Here is a 14,781-nt window from a genome sequence, read left to right as displayed (position 1 = left end):
TGGCTTGCTCAAAGGTGAGCTGCAGCTAATGAGTTTTATGGCTTGATGGCTGGAAACAATAATGTAATTTGTTATCTTTTGTGGCTCAGTTGGTTGAGCATGAGACTCTTCATCTCTGGGTCCTGGGTTCGAGGCCCACGTTGGGCAAAAGGATTCCTGCATTGCAAGGGGTTGGACTAGATGACCCATGGGGCATGGGCGTAGGCAGGGGGGCAGGAGGGGGCAGCTGCCCCCCCTAGAAGCAAAAAAAATAATGTATTTTACAGACCATAACCAGCACTTTTCCCCTCCAAAAACTGAAGTGGAAAGGGCTTTGCTTTAGCAAGAGCAGCTAAGTCTCCGCTTGCTGGGGGGGGGGGACACAGCAGTAACAAAAACACATCAAATAAATAAAGCAAAGTGGCTACCAGTAGTTAAGCAGTTAAGACAATGGAGCAGATATCCCCAGGCAAGATTCAATAGCTGACCATTACACCCTATTGTTCTTAAGTGGGAGTTCTTAATGAGCATTCAGGAGCATTAAGAGTTCTATTGGCGATTTAATGAGGGTGCAGACTCAGAGGATTCAATTTGACTAAGGTGGCTCTGCAAGGCTAAAAAGAAGTGAATAAGAAAGGGGGGTGCTGTAGCTTTGACAGACACAGTGATGTTTATAAAAAGCATTGGTGTTCCAGTCTGCCCCTCCTCCTGCATCTGTATACTGTAAATCAGGGGTGGCCACCTCCCAAGAGACTCTGATCTACTCAGAGTTTAAAACTGGGGGTGATCTACCCCCTTTTGGGGGGTTCAGGTCAAAGCTGTTGAGTTTTTTTAAAGGAAGGGAAGCCCTGTTTTTTTGGGTTTAGGTCAAACTTGTTGAGCTTCTTTTAGGAGGGAGGGAGGCCCATTTTTGTTTAGGGCTTCAGGTCATAGTTCAACTTTTTTGAGGGAGGAGGAAAATTTTGGGTGAGCTTTTTTTAGGGGTGCCAGTGACCTACCAGTGATCTACCACAGACATCCAGTGATCTACTGGTAGATCACAATCTACCTGTTGGACGTGCCTGCTGTAAATCAAGCAGAGAGAAAGCTGCTTACAAGGCTTCTGTACATGCAGAGTTCCAGCATCACAGCGTCACCCAGAGGCACCCACAAATATGAGTTATCCCTCTCTCTATTTCTTCCTTCCTTCCCTCCCTCTTCCATCCTTAATAAAATACGGGGGGGGGGGGGCAGATAAGCCCCACATAGAAAGCCCATCAACATGGGGGGATGACTCTTTCAAATACGGTATTTACCAGTAATTGGGGGGGCACCTAGGCCTCTAGGAGTTGGCTGCTATGCCTAGGAGTAGGACAATTCAAGAAAGCAGAATGATGCATATGCTATGGTAATATATCAATAGAATCATAGAATTGTAGTCGGAAGGGACCACAAGGGGAATCTAGTACAACCCCCTGCAATGCAGGATTTTTTTCCTAAGGTGGGGCTTGAACCATGGTTGAAATATTATGCTGATATGCAGCAACGCCTCGGAGCCGTCGTGGCTGCGGCCGTGTCTTGCCTCGCCCTTGCCCGCCCTGCCACCCCCTCTCGCCTGCCCGACCCTCCCGTCCTCTCCAGCCAAGCAGGGTAGCCGCCAATGCTACCAGCCCCAGAAGCACAAGGTGGCCCCTGCTGCCACCGCCACGATGTCATCAGGCCCGCTGGCCCTTTAGCCCGGCCACTTTGTGGCCCCTCCCCTTCCGTGCCTTGGCCCCGCCCCTGAACGACCATGGCTTGCCCCCCCCCCCTAGTTTTGATCCTGGCTACGCCCCTGCCATGGGGGTCCCTTCCAGCTCTACAATTCTGGCATCCATCTGTCTCAGGAGAAGTCAAACAGTTGGAGAGTTACAGGGGCTGGCTATAGTGGCTGTAGATACTGATATGGGAGAGATATATTTTATTGCATGGGTAGGCAAACTAAGGCCCTGGGGCCGGATCCAGCCCAATCGCCTTCTCAATCCGGCCCGCAGACGGTTTGGGAATCAGCGTGTTTTTACATGGTAGAATGTGTCCTTTTCTTTAAAATTCATCTCTGGGTTATTTGTGGGGCCTGCCTGGTGTTTTTGCATGAGTAGAATGTGTGCTTTTATTTAAAATGCATCTCTGGGTTATTTGTGGGGCATAGGAATTCATGGTGTGTTTTTTCCAAAATATAGTCCGGCCCCCCACAAGGTCTGAGGGACAGTGGACCGGCCCCCTGCTGAAAAAGTTTGCTGACCCCTGTTTTATTGCATGTGGGGCAGATGATTCCATGATTACTGTAGGGGTGTTTTATATTAGTAGCTTTTCTTGCCTTAAATGTGTGGTGCCGGTCAGGAGAGGCTGGCAGGGCAGCACAACAGAGTTGGCCTCTTGGCAGTGGTGTCTCTGCTTCTTACCAGGGTGGGGTCAATTGTACTATAGCTATTATACTGTAGTCCCTCTCTCATCCCCCCCCCCAAATGTTTCATCAGATGCACCTACCCATCATCCCTCTCGCCAAGGGAAAAACTTGCCAAGGGAGCAATTTAAGGCTCCCAATTCTTGCTTGGCACTTTCCGCCTGCCCCACACCTGATGCCCTGTGCAGGGCAGGTAGGTGTGATTTAAAGAAGACAGTCTTCAGGGCCGTCTTCAGCAGATCGCGCGCCCTGGTGCTGAGGGGCAGAGATTGCTCCGCTGCCCGCCCCGTCCTCGCAGGGCGCAATTGGTTTCCGTGCGGCTTTGCCGCGCGGCGCCCTCCTTGCCAGGCCAGCACCCAGCTTACCAGCCCCCCGCCGTGGTGCACTGCGCCACCGGGGGGCTATGTAGAGCCGGCCCTGACAGTCTTGCAAGCTAAATTGGTACCCAAATTAGCCTTTAAGCCAGGCATTCCTCACCGCTGCTATAACAAATTTAGAACAACATACTCATTAAATTTACATTTACATGTTTTTCCTGTTCTGTTTGCCATTTCAGATTTCTTGATCCTCCCCTCCCCACCCAATATATTTATGTTAGAAAATGTAAAAAGCACGAAACAGCTGTACAGGAGGCTTAAAACCCTGTGAGTTGAGCATTCAGTGATGTTTTAAATTAATGACATTAATGGACTTGGCTTGGTCCTGCTCATTAAGTTCAGTAGGTCTACTCAGAGTAAAACACCCCATGACCCTTGCTGTCCAGTGCCTTTGAGGCTGTTTCAGAGTCAGGCTGATAATCCACATTACACGTGACATGAAGTTTCCTGCTTCTCCCCCGTAACGTTTAATGACCAGAGATTTATGTGTGCCATGTTGCATGTTTTCCCACCCATGTTGATACTGGTGGGATGAACATGGGGTGACTGTTTCCTAAATATCACAGAGGAGAGGAGCAGAACACAAACATGGGGGTGCCTTGACTGCGTCACACTCAGTGAACAGCTCTAGCCTCAGATGAAGCTTTAAAGAAATATTTTCACCAAACTGCATTCTTATTAACTATTCCTCCTCCTGAGGTTTTAGATATTTGTTGTTGGGTATGGGAAGGGTGGCTGAAATGGATCCAGTCTTTCCTGACAGTGTCTTTGTGGAGCAGTCGTTTTTTGTTGATCTGTTTGTAAATGCTTGTGTGTTGCTTCTTCAAAACTTTTCTAAGTACTTTTCAGTTTAAAGTCAATGTCATTGTTTCACTCATTCATGATGTGCAGGCAAAATGGGGTCAGGTGCATACACCTGCAAAGGTGCCTTTTACTTCATTTATATGCTATATGCTGAATACGGGCAACTGTGACATTCATGTCCCCCCCCCCCCGTATCTAATTCCCCCTGCTTTGGCAAAATTAATGGATCTCAGATAGTGGGATCTGAAAGGACATTTGCTTAACAAGCTCAAAACAGCCCAGTTTTCTCATGTCAGAAGCCCTTGGGTTCATAGGCACGCAGCACTACGCCCATCTAAGAGCTGGCTTTATGAAGGATGTATCAAGAAGGATACAGACAAGCTGGAACGTGTCCAGAAGAGGGCAACCAAAATGGTCAAAGGCCTGGAAATGATGCCTTATGAGGAATGGCTAGGGAGCTGGGAGCTGGGTATGTTTAGCCTGGAGAAGAGAAGGTTAAGGGGTGATATGATAGCCATGTTCAAATATATGAAAGGATGTCATATAGAGGAGGGAGAGAGGTTGTTTTCTGCTGCTCCAGAGAAGCGGACACGGAGCAATGGATTCAAACTACAAGAAAGAAGATTCCACCTAAACACCTAAACATTAGGAAGAACTTCCTGACAGTAAGAGCTGTTCGACAGTGGAATTTGCTGCCAAGAAGTGTGGTGGAGTCTCCTTCTTTGGAGTTCTTTAAGCAGAGGCTTGACAGCCAGATGTCAAGAATGCTTTGATGGTGTTTCCTGCTTGGCAGGTGGTTAGACTGGATAGCCCTTGTGGTCTCTTCCAACTCTATGATTCTATGATGCATGTTGGCTCTACTCACCTGAGAAACCTATAGAGCAGAGGCAAATATTGGGAAGCGTGAGCATAGCAAAAGAGCTATCATTGTATCAGCCTTAAGTTATGGTCTTAAAAGAAATGACCAGCTGGCTTCTCACTTAACTTAAGTAGGGTTGCCAGTCTCAATAGAGGACAGGACTTCTGTGCCTTTAATTGCCCTGCTCTCTTTTGAGTCTGGAAACCTTAAAGAGAAACCAGCAGACCCTTTGCTTGGAAATTAAACAAAGGGTCTGCTGGTTTCTCTTTAAGGTTTCCAGACTCAAAAGAGAGCAGGGCAATTAAAGGCACAGAAGTCCTGTCCTCTATTGAGTCTGGCAACCCTAAACTTAAGTTTAATTTTTAAATCATTTCTTAAAGTGAGATAGAAAAGAGGTCAGCCACATATTCAGGGGGGAGAGTTTCATATATAAGGGGCCACAAGAGAGACGGCAAGAAATAGCACAAGGAAGTGGAGCTTTAATAGGAGTTGTGTTTGATGAACAGAGGGACTGTGGAAGAGAGTAACCAAGATAGAGGGCCATCAGCAATACCATGAAGAGGCTTAGGCGATGTACCCATTCGCAGCTTAAAACGCAGTGAGGTCATTTCCCCTTGCTGGGTTTCAAGTTGTATTTGCAAGTTCCAAGAGCAGCATTTCTCAAGAAACTACATACGGATTGTGGCTAATGCTGTGTGCAAAAGGCTTAAAAGCATCAGTGGAGGTGCACTAGAGCCCGTGTGGTGCAGTGGTTAGAATGTTGGACTCAGACCTGGGTTCACATCCTCACCTTACCTTCCAAGTCCCGGACTGCAGAATCCGGGAACGGCAGCTGTGTGACACCGGAAGTTGCGTCGACGTAACTTCCAGTGTCGCTTTGCCCTTCTATGGGCACAAAAAATGGCCGCCGGCGGCTTCGAAAGTCGCTTGTACGCATGTCAGGAAGTGCGTCGACGCAACTTCCGGTGTCGCTCCGCCCATCTATGAGCACCAACAATGGCCGCCGCTGACTCCGGAAGTTGCGTCTATGCACTTCTGGACATGCGTAGATGCGACTTTTGAAGCCGGCGGCGGCCATTTTTGGTGCCCATAGAAGGGCAAATCGGAAAGAAAAAAAATGGCCGCCGGCAGTAGAAAATAACGGAGAAAAACGGGAGACGAAGTGATACGGGGGACCACCGGGAAAAGGTAAGTAAAATCGGGGTTTTCCCAGAGAAAACGGGGTACTTGGCAGCTATGGGTGGGATATCAATGCAAGGAATAAATAAAATAACCCATGATGACAATTGCTTTACAGAAACTGAGGAAAAACTAAGGTCTGAATAAGAGTTTTAGTAACAAATTGATAACAAATCTTATTAGCATTATAGAGGGAACTGACAAATCTTAGCTAGAGCAGGAATTTGAACTAGAAAAGGAAAAGAAGATGTGTATGAGCATAGGTAGGCAAACTAAGGCCCGGGGGCCAGATCTGGCCCAATTGCCTTCTCAATCTGGCCTGCGGACGGTCCGGGAATCAGTGTGTTTTTACATGAGTAGAATGTGTGCTTTTATTTAAAATGCATCTCTGGTTATTTGTGGGGCATGGGAATTTGTCCGTCCCCCCCCCCAAAAAAATAGTCTGCCCCCCCCCAAGGTCTGAGGGACAGTGGACCGGCCCCCTGCTGAAAAAGTTTGCTGACCCCTGTGTATGAGCATGCAGTTATTGATTTATAGGCAAGATGTGATGTTCTCTATGGAGGCTCACTTCTGGACTTCAATGCTATGGGCAAAACCCACATTCCCAGCCTAAGTGTAGATATCCCCTAATGCTTTCTAGAGTGTTCCAAATCAACAACTTTGTAAAGTAGGTCAGTATTATTGCCATATCACAGGTTGAATTCTGATACATGCAATTAATTATTAACATAAACCTCTATTATCTGTTGCTTAACAGGGCATATATTATGTTCAGCTCAATCCTGTCTATGGAAGTTATGTCCCGCTGGGTACAGTGAGGCTTACTCCCGAGTAAGTGTGCCCGAGGCTGCAGTCTTAGAACTGCTGTTTTTTCTGCTCTGCACCATTGAATATAGACAACCCCACCGTGTTATAAGTGGACCATTTTGTGGTTCTGCTGTTAACTGAGCCATTTCATGAATTCCTAGTTCTGTGGGATGAGCAGAAGGCACCCATGGATTTTCTCTCAGGTGTCCAGGAGCTGAGTGGGTGTATTTGTGTGAGCAGTATATTCTTCTAAATCTTGCAGATATTTATATAGTCAAGCAGGCAATATAGCACTAGAAATTGTTGGCCCAATTTGCAGCAGTATGTATTTGAAAATCTGGCTGGGTTCCTGTCTTGAAATCTAAACCCACAATTACTCCTTGGCTCATTCTGCTTACATTCTTTATATTCTGACGGAATTGTTTTCCGTCCTGATCTGTTCTTTTCACTTGGCAATATTGTGTAAGTCAAATATAATTCCTGTGAAAGATATCTAAATTACCTCTAATAATGTAATGTGGAAAATGTACAGGATTAACAAACTATGACTTGAATGCATAGGAAAACATTGTTGAAATGTTGACCAAACACCTGAACTGTGTTCAACATTGAAACTGAAAGTCAAGACATGGAAAAATATCTATTTTAGGCTTGTAAAGGCTTTAAGCAGAACTGTGTGCACACCACACTAAAAATTCTGCTTCAGGAAAAGCTGAATTCTGTAGCCTGTACAAAGTTTACAAATACAGTGGTACCTAACGACTCGACTTCCGAATGTTTTGACTTCCGAAGTCGACAACCTGGAAGTCTTTTTGCAGGGCGCGCGCGTTCTGCACCTGCACAGAAGCGGTGCGCACTGTCGGCGCATGCGCAGAAGCACGAAATTGCGCTTTGCACATGCGCAGAACGGGCGCTTCGACAACCGAAGACTTTGACTTACGAAGACGGCCACGAAACAGATCGTCTTCGTAAGTAGACGATCTGTTTCGTTTTTCATCGGTTTCGTTTTATTGGTTTTCATACGTTTCTGTTTTCGAACATTTCGGTTTTCAAATGCTGTAAACCCGGAAGTAAATGCTTCCGTTTTTTGAACACGCCTCAGAAGTTGAACATGCCACACGACTTCTGTATTCAGTTTTCTGTATTGAGGCTTCTTTATTGACTTTTCGGATGTTTCAGAACTCGAATGGTCTTCTGGAATGGATTACGGTATATTTGAAAACCGAGGTACCACTGTACAATTATTGCCCTAATTTTGCTAGTGAAGGGGAAAAACAAGGAGTAATACAGGGCATTCTAGATCACTAGAAACTATATTTACATTTGTGACTTCTGAGATTTCACCAGACTGGCACTGTCCACGCATTCTAAAGCATATCTTCATTGGGGCATTGTTATGACCTCGTTAGTCTAAAAATGAGGTGCAGTGGAATACAGTCATACCTCGTGTTGCGTTAGGTTCATGTTGCGTCTTTTCGGCTTGCGAATGCGGAAAACCTGAAAGTGTATAGTTCCAGATTTTGCCGCACACGCAGAAGCGTTCTGCACACTTTGCACATGCACAGAAGCGCTCTATCACGCACCACGCTTACGCAGAAGCGCCGCTCTAGTTGCGGACATTTCGGGGTGCAAACTGCACCCTGGAATGGATCGTGTCCGCAGTTAGAGGTATCACTGTATGCCATTCCATTCTACACCTAAGTAAGATATCACAACAATATATTGAGATAACAGTAGAGAAATCTAATTCTAATAGTACAGCGGATTAAAAATTGTGTACTTGGGGATGAGAGAGAGAGAGAGAGAAGAAGAAGAAGAAGAAGAAGAAGAAGAAGAAGAAGAAGAAGAAGAAGAAGAAGAAGAAGAAGAAGAAGAAGAAGAAGAAGAAGAAGCAGAAGCAGCTCTAAGATACGGAAGCCTTCCTAACATTCTCAAAATTCAAAATGGTGCCTTCTCTTTATATAAAGAATATTCTCTATCTGCAGTGGTTAAGTAAGGTGTCTATGTTACTGTATGGGAAATGTGAAGCAGTACTGTAAAATAACTGATAAAGTGTTTAGTGCAGTGTTCTTTGTTAAATGTTGTAAGCCATAGAGTCAGCCTTAAAATGGGCTTTTGATTTCTCCCCCAAATAGGCTGTATAGAACCTCAGAGGGTTAAATACCGAGCATTTGACTGCTCTGACACAACCAGCTGACTGGGAAGAGCTGCATTTAGGTCCTCAAAATGGGGGGAAATGCAGGGGGGGACATGACACCAGGCTTGTTGGAACTCAACAAGTTAGCATCTTTTTCGTATTAGAACCATCTTAAGGTAAGATATTATGGGACCCAGGTGGCGCTGTGGGTTAAACCACAGAGCCTAGGGCTTGCTGATCAGAAGGTCTGCGGTTCGAATCCCCGCGACGGGGTGAGCGCCCGTTGCTTGGTCCCAGCTCCTGCCAACCTAGCAGTTCGAAAGCACGCCAAAGTGCAAGTAGATAAATAGGAACCGCTACAGCGGGAAGGTAAACGGCGTTTCCGTGTGCTGCTCTGGTTTGCCAGAAGCGGCTTTTTCATGCTGGCCACATGACCTGGAAGCTGTATGCCGGCTCCCTCGGCCAATAATGCGAGATGAGCGCGCAACCCCAGAGTCGGTCACGACCGGACCTAATGGTCAGGGGTCCCTTTACCTTTACCTTTAAGGTAAGATATTATTTATAGCTACCACCAACTAATTGCAAAATCAGCCAACGTGTTGAACCTGTTTAGAATGCTTGGCCCTGTTCAGATTCCAGCAACTGGGATTCAGAAGCATCTTTACCTCCGACTGTGATCATCATGGCTAGGAGCCATTTATTGCGCTCAAAGCATTTCAAAAACAAACCCTCCTTCAGGGACTCTCTTATGCATAAGAGTATTTGGTCTCCAACTTTGTAGCTAATTAATTAATTAATTAATGGATGCATTGGGTTCAATAAACATATATCTCTGCTTTATTCCTGTTTGGTGCAACTACTGAAAAGCATACATGAGGCCCAAATATACATATGGTTTGAAATGTGCGCGCGCTCTCCCTCCCTCTCTCTCTCCTGATTTCTGTGCTATGATCACGGTGGAGATGTTCTGAACTATGAGGCTCTCCATTGCTCAGGGTGAGCTGGCTCTAGCGCTGCCTTCTGAAAAGTGCCCATGCGAGACCTTGATACCTAGGAGGCTTCTGGAAATTAAACAAAAGCTTTTAAACCAGACATCCCCAAACTTCGGCCCTCCAGATGTTTTGGACTACAATTCCCATCTTCCCCAACCACTAGTCCTGTTAGCTAGGGATCATGGAAGTTGTAGGCCACAACATCTGGAGGGCCGCAGTTTGGGGATGCCTGTTTTAAACAATATATTTGCCAGGAGGCCAGGCTTGCTTCAGGCTGAAACCACGGCTGAGACTCTGTAGTCAAGTGCCACATTCATTTTCCCAGAGTGCCTCTGGTACTGCTACAGAGCAAGCTTCTTGGCAATTGCAGATGCCCTTAGAACAGGGGTCAGCAACCTTTTTCAGCCATGGGCCAGTCCACCATCCCTCAGGCTATATTTTGGAGAAGAAGAAAAAAGAACTAATTCCTATGCTCCACAAATAACCCAGAGATGCATTTTTAAATAAAAGGACAGATTCTACTCATGTAAAAACACGGACAGTCTGCGGACCGGATTGAGAAGGTGATTGGGCCGCATCCGGCCCCCGGGCCTTAGGTTGCCTACCCCTGCCTTAGAATCTGAATACAAAGTGACTTTCCCTGCTCGGTGATACATTTCCAAAAATTAAGTGGAGAATCTCCATGCCTGGCTTTGCAAAACTCACAGAGACCATTAAATATTTTAGTGTCACTTGTGAAAACCTGAACCAACCAAGAAATTAATCCGTGTTTTGTTTTAAAGGACAGATGCAATCCTGTCCAAGCTGCCCTTTGAGAGCCAAAGAGCCTGCTTGAGGCTGCCGCAGATTCCAGTTGCAAATAAGGGCTGGCTTGTTTTAAAATCATCTGGTCCTTGTTCAATCATTTTTTGGAATTTTGCTTTGTAGGTGGAAAGGTTTGTGGGTGTAGAGATTTGAAAGAGAGAATTGTGGTTATAAGTATATTTCACTGCTCGTTCTAAGCCACCAATCCAAATTAATTTGCATTTACATTTTCAGGCAAGCCAAATCTCTAGGACCAGCACTGAATCCTAAATGCACCCTGACAGCTAAATCGGAGAACATGTTGCATAGCTGTCTGGGGCCTTATTCTCTGCTAGAATAACTAGGTTGAATTCCTCCCCTCCTATTAGACTTTGCTTTGCGTAAATATACCTATGATTAAAGGGGGTGAATTTATCCAAGGACTTCTCCCCCACAAACTTTATTTTAATGGTTACTTTAAATATTTATATCTCACATTCAGATTTTAGAAGTGCCTATGGTGGCAGCTTACAATGGCACAGTTGACAATGACAATTATTACACTTAATAGTCAAGGAGCAATAAAAGAAATGCAAGAAATTTAAGTTAAGGAAGAGCCATAAAAATTCACAATTGCTGGTTCTTAAGAGCTTGGGCAAATTAAAAGGCCTTGAGCTGGTGAGCAAACAGTCCTTGGGGAGAGTACAGTCTTCTGATGCTGGGGTGTCCTCATTCACAAGGTCCTATTCTCCAGTTTCCATCCACCTGACCTCCCAAGTTCTGGAGCAGAGCCTCCGTTTATGATTGTAGAGAGCAGGCAGGCTCGGGAGGAGGCTATTTTGCTTTAATGCTTCTTGCCAATTGTGGCGATCAGCTTTTGTTCCATCTGTCTTAAGATGACTAATAAAACTTAGGATAGCTTGGATGAAGATAAAGAAATGGAGACCAAGCTGGAAGAGGTGGGGGTGTGCAGGAAAGGGGCAGGATCAGATCTCAGTGGCTGCAGTCTAATTCTGTGGGACAAAGTAAAGAAACTACAGACTGGGTCTCGATTAAAAAGAGGACATTTTGACATGGCGCTCTGTCACTGCAACACCGAGGTGCGTTTAAGTTCTATCCATTGATTCCATGAGTTGGTTCCCTTTACTTTCTCCCACGGATGTCCTATGGGGGGGGGGGAATAATATGCTGTGTTTGGGTACTATATTGCAGAAGGGATACAAGCTGACCAGTTATCTAAGTTGCCTGGCTTTTGCCTATGATCAGATATGGTCATCTACAGGTGTGTAGAGACATGTAGAGAAATGTTAGGCAATACTGCCATCTTAGGAACTCCTGTGATGCACATCCATTTTTATATGATGGCAGATTTTCACACTGCCAAAAAGAGTTTGTGGGTGTTCTTGAGTAAGAAAAAGTGCCCAGGAGACAGGGTGGATTTGATTTAAATCAAATTGATTTAAATCAAATTTACATCACTAGTCAGTAAGACTTGGTTTAAATCACTAGTCCGCAAGGCTTGATTTAAATTATTATTTTACAGAAAGACTCATTCTTGCTGATATAATCTTGACATTTACAACCATATGAAAGTTTCATTTTTGGAATAATAAATTTTCAGAGTTTATACAGTTATATCAAAAATTACTGGTTTGGTTATACAGTGGTACCCCTGGATACGTACCTGATCCGTTCCGGGGTGCCATTCTCACTCCCAAAAGTATGTATCCAGAGTGGTGCTTTTGAGCATGCGCGAAGCGCCGATAGAGCGCTTTGCGCACGTGCGAAGCACGCAGAACGCTTCTGAGCATGCGCGCATGGCGGAACCCGGAAGTAAACACTTCCGGGTCTGCCGTGTACTTAACCTGACAATATGCAAGCTGAAGCAGACGCAACCAGAGGTATGACTATACTTTAGAAATACATAGACAGATAATTATGAAATTATTGTGAGGTTTAATAATAGTAATAGTAATAATAATAATAATAATAATAATTTATTTATACCCCGCCCATCTGGCCGGGTTCCCCCAGCCACTCTGGGCGGCTTCCAACAAAATACTAAAATACAGAAATCCATCAAACATTAAAAGCTTCCCTAAACAGGGCTGCCTTAAGATGCCTTCTAAAGGTCTGGTAATTGTTATTCTCTTTGACCTCTGGTGGGAGGGCATTCCACAGGGTGGGTGCCACTACCGAGAAGGCCCTCTGCCTGGTTCCCTGTAACTTGGCTTCTCGTAGCGAGGGAACCGCCAGAAGGCCCTTGGCGCTGGATCTCAGTGTCCGGGCAGAATGATGGGGGAGGAGACGCTCCTTCAGGTATACTGGACCGAGGCCGTTTAGGGCTTTAAAGGTCAGCACCAACACTTTGAATTGTGCTCGGAAACGTACTGGGAGCCAATGTAGGTCTTTCAGGACCGGTGTTATGTGGTCTCGGCGGCCACTCCCAGTCACCAGTCTAGCTGCCGCATTCTGGATTAATTGCAGTTTCCGGGTCACCTTCAAAGGTAGCCCCACGTAGAGCGCATTGCAGTAGTCCAAGCAGGAGATAACCAGAGCATGCACTACTCTGGCGAGACAGTCCGCGGGCAGGTAGGGTCTCAGCCTGCGTACCAGATGGAGCTGATAAACAGCTGCCCTGGACACAGAATTGACCTGCGCCTCCATGGACAGCTGAGTCCAAAATGACTCCCAGGCTGCGCACCTGGTCCTTCAGGGGCACAGTTACCCCATTCAGGACCAGGGAGTTATAAGTTATAAGTTAACTGTTTATATTTGGACAACTTTTCTGTTGTACTTTATTGGAAGAAGAAAAATAATCATTTCCTTAATAACAATTTAAACAATTTATTTACCGGTAACTAAAACAATAACATTATAGTATATGTATCCATGTTTGTTAACTGATGTGGTTAAACTTAAAAAAAAAAAAAAACCTAGACTGAGTTTTAGCACACATGAAAAACTTAAAACAAATCCTTATTTCCTGATGAATAGCCTTTGGACTATAATGTAACTTAAGTAGGAATTTTTCCTCCAAAAACTTAAGTAGGATTTTTCCTCCAAAAGCATTTTATTTTAAAAATCCAATTTAAATTAAAAAAAAATCAGATTTAAATTTCAAAAATCAGATTTAAATTTTAAAAATCAGATTAAAATTTTAAAAATCTGATTTTCTTTTTAAAAAAATCATTGATTTTTATCCACCCTGCTTGCAAGTAAACGTGTATGGTGTTGAGCTGCTAGTCACTAACATATTATTTAATAGTTACAGGTAGGAAGCCGTGTTGGTCTGCTGTAGTTGAAACAAAATTAAAAAATTCCTTCCAGTAGCACCTTAGAGACCAACTAAGTTTGTCATTGGTATGAGCTTTCATGTGCATCTGAAGAAGTGTGCATGCACACAAAAGCTCATACCGATGACAAACCTAGTTGGTCTCTAAGGTGCTACTGGAAGGAATTTTTAAATATTATTTAATAGCCATTCTCATCAAATGAATTCGGCTCAATAGCTATGATACAAGCTATCATGTCTCAGTTTAGATTTGCATATATAAAGAATTATTTGTCAACATCCCCATGAACTGAAGAGATCAGCATTATTTATCTCTACAGTTATGTTATTGAGTTAAGTTAGCTTCTTCCACTGTTCTTTTGTGTCTGCAGTGTGATAACAGCCAGTCTTTCTTGTCTCCTACATTCCCTTTCCATAATTCAACAGACAGCTGATGCACAGTGAAATCCATATTTGTACTGCTAATTATGCATCTCTACAAACTTAGCTGGGGAGGACGTATAAAAGTCTTGTACAGTACAACTAAACGGGCATTCATCACCTAGGTGGAAAAGCAAACACAGAAATAAATTGTCTCAGTGTTACAGTTTTATAAAAATGCCCGTTAGTATAACTTGAAAGATTGTAAATTCAAGAGAGTTTAAACAGATGGTTTGCATTGGTCGTCTTCGCAGTAGCAAATTGCTTATTGTATTACTAGAGGGAGGATCTTTCTGGAATATACTTAAATCAGGGCTAGGCAATTTGGAGACTTGTGCGCTAGAGCATGGTGGTAATAACTCGCTTTTTATTAAGGCTGTTTGGTTTATTGTGTTTTTATCCTGTTCTTCATTATATAAGCTGCTGGTGTTATACATGCCCCCACTCCCATTTTAGCCTTACAACAACTTTGTGATAGGGGTTTGGTGGAGAGGAAGTGAATTGGTGAAAGTCACCCCAAGGATCTCCACGTGTGAGGGAGGATTTGAACTCAGATCCTACCAGCCCTGAAGCCTGCCATCCCATTACGTCTCAGAGGTTCAGTCATGCACATTAATCAATGCTGTTTGCTACAACACTGTTTGGGCTGTCTTAATTTGTAGCATCCTGGTTAATCCTTTTAGAGCTGATAGTCCAAAACCACAAATGCTTCATCTCTTTCCACCCT

At 44.5% G+C, this 14,781-nt stretch overlaps 1 protein-coding gene across 2 annotated transcripts in view; it reads left to right on the top strand.

Moving 5' to 3' along the window:
- Positions 1 to 14,781, top strand: part of PRR5 (proline rich 5) — a 77,772-nt gene that overhangs the window by 873 nt on the left and 62,118 nt on the right. The window lies entirely within an intron of this gene.

This window comes from Zootoca vivipara, chromosome 5 (assembly GCF_963506605.1).
Source record: "Zootoca vivipara chromosome 5, rZooViv1.1, whole genome shotgun sequence".
Lineage (NCBI taxonomy): Eukaryota > Metazoa > Chordata > Lepidosauria > Squamata > Lacertidae > Zootoca > Zootoca vivipara.
This window is presented reverse-complemented; position numbering and strand designations above follow the sequence as displayed.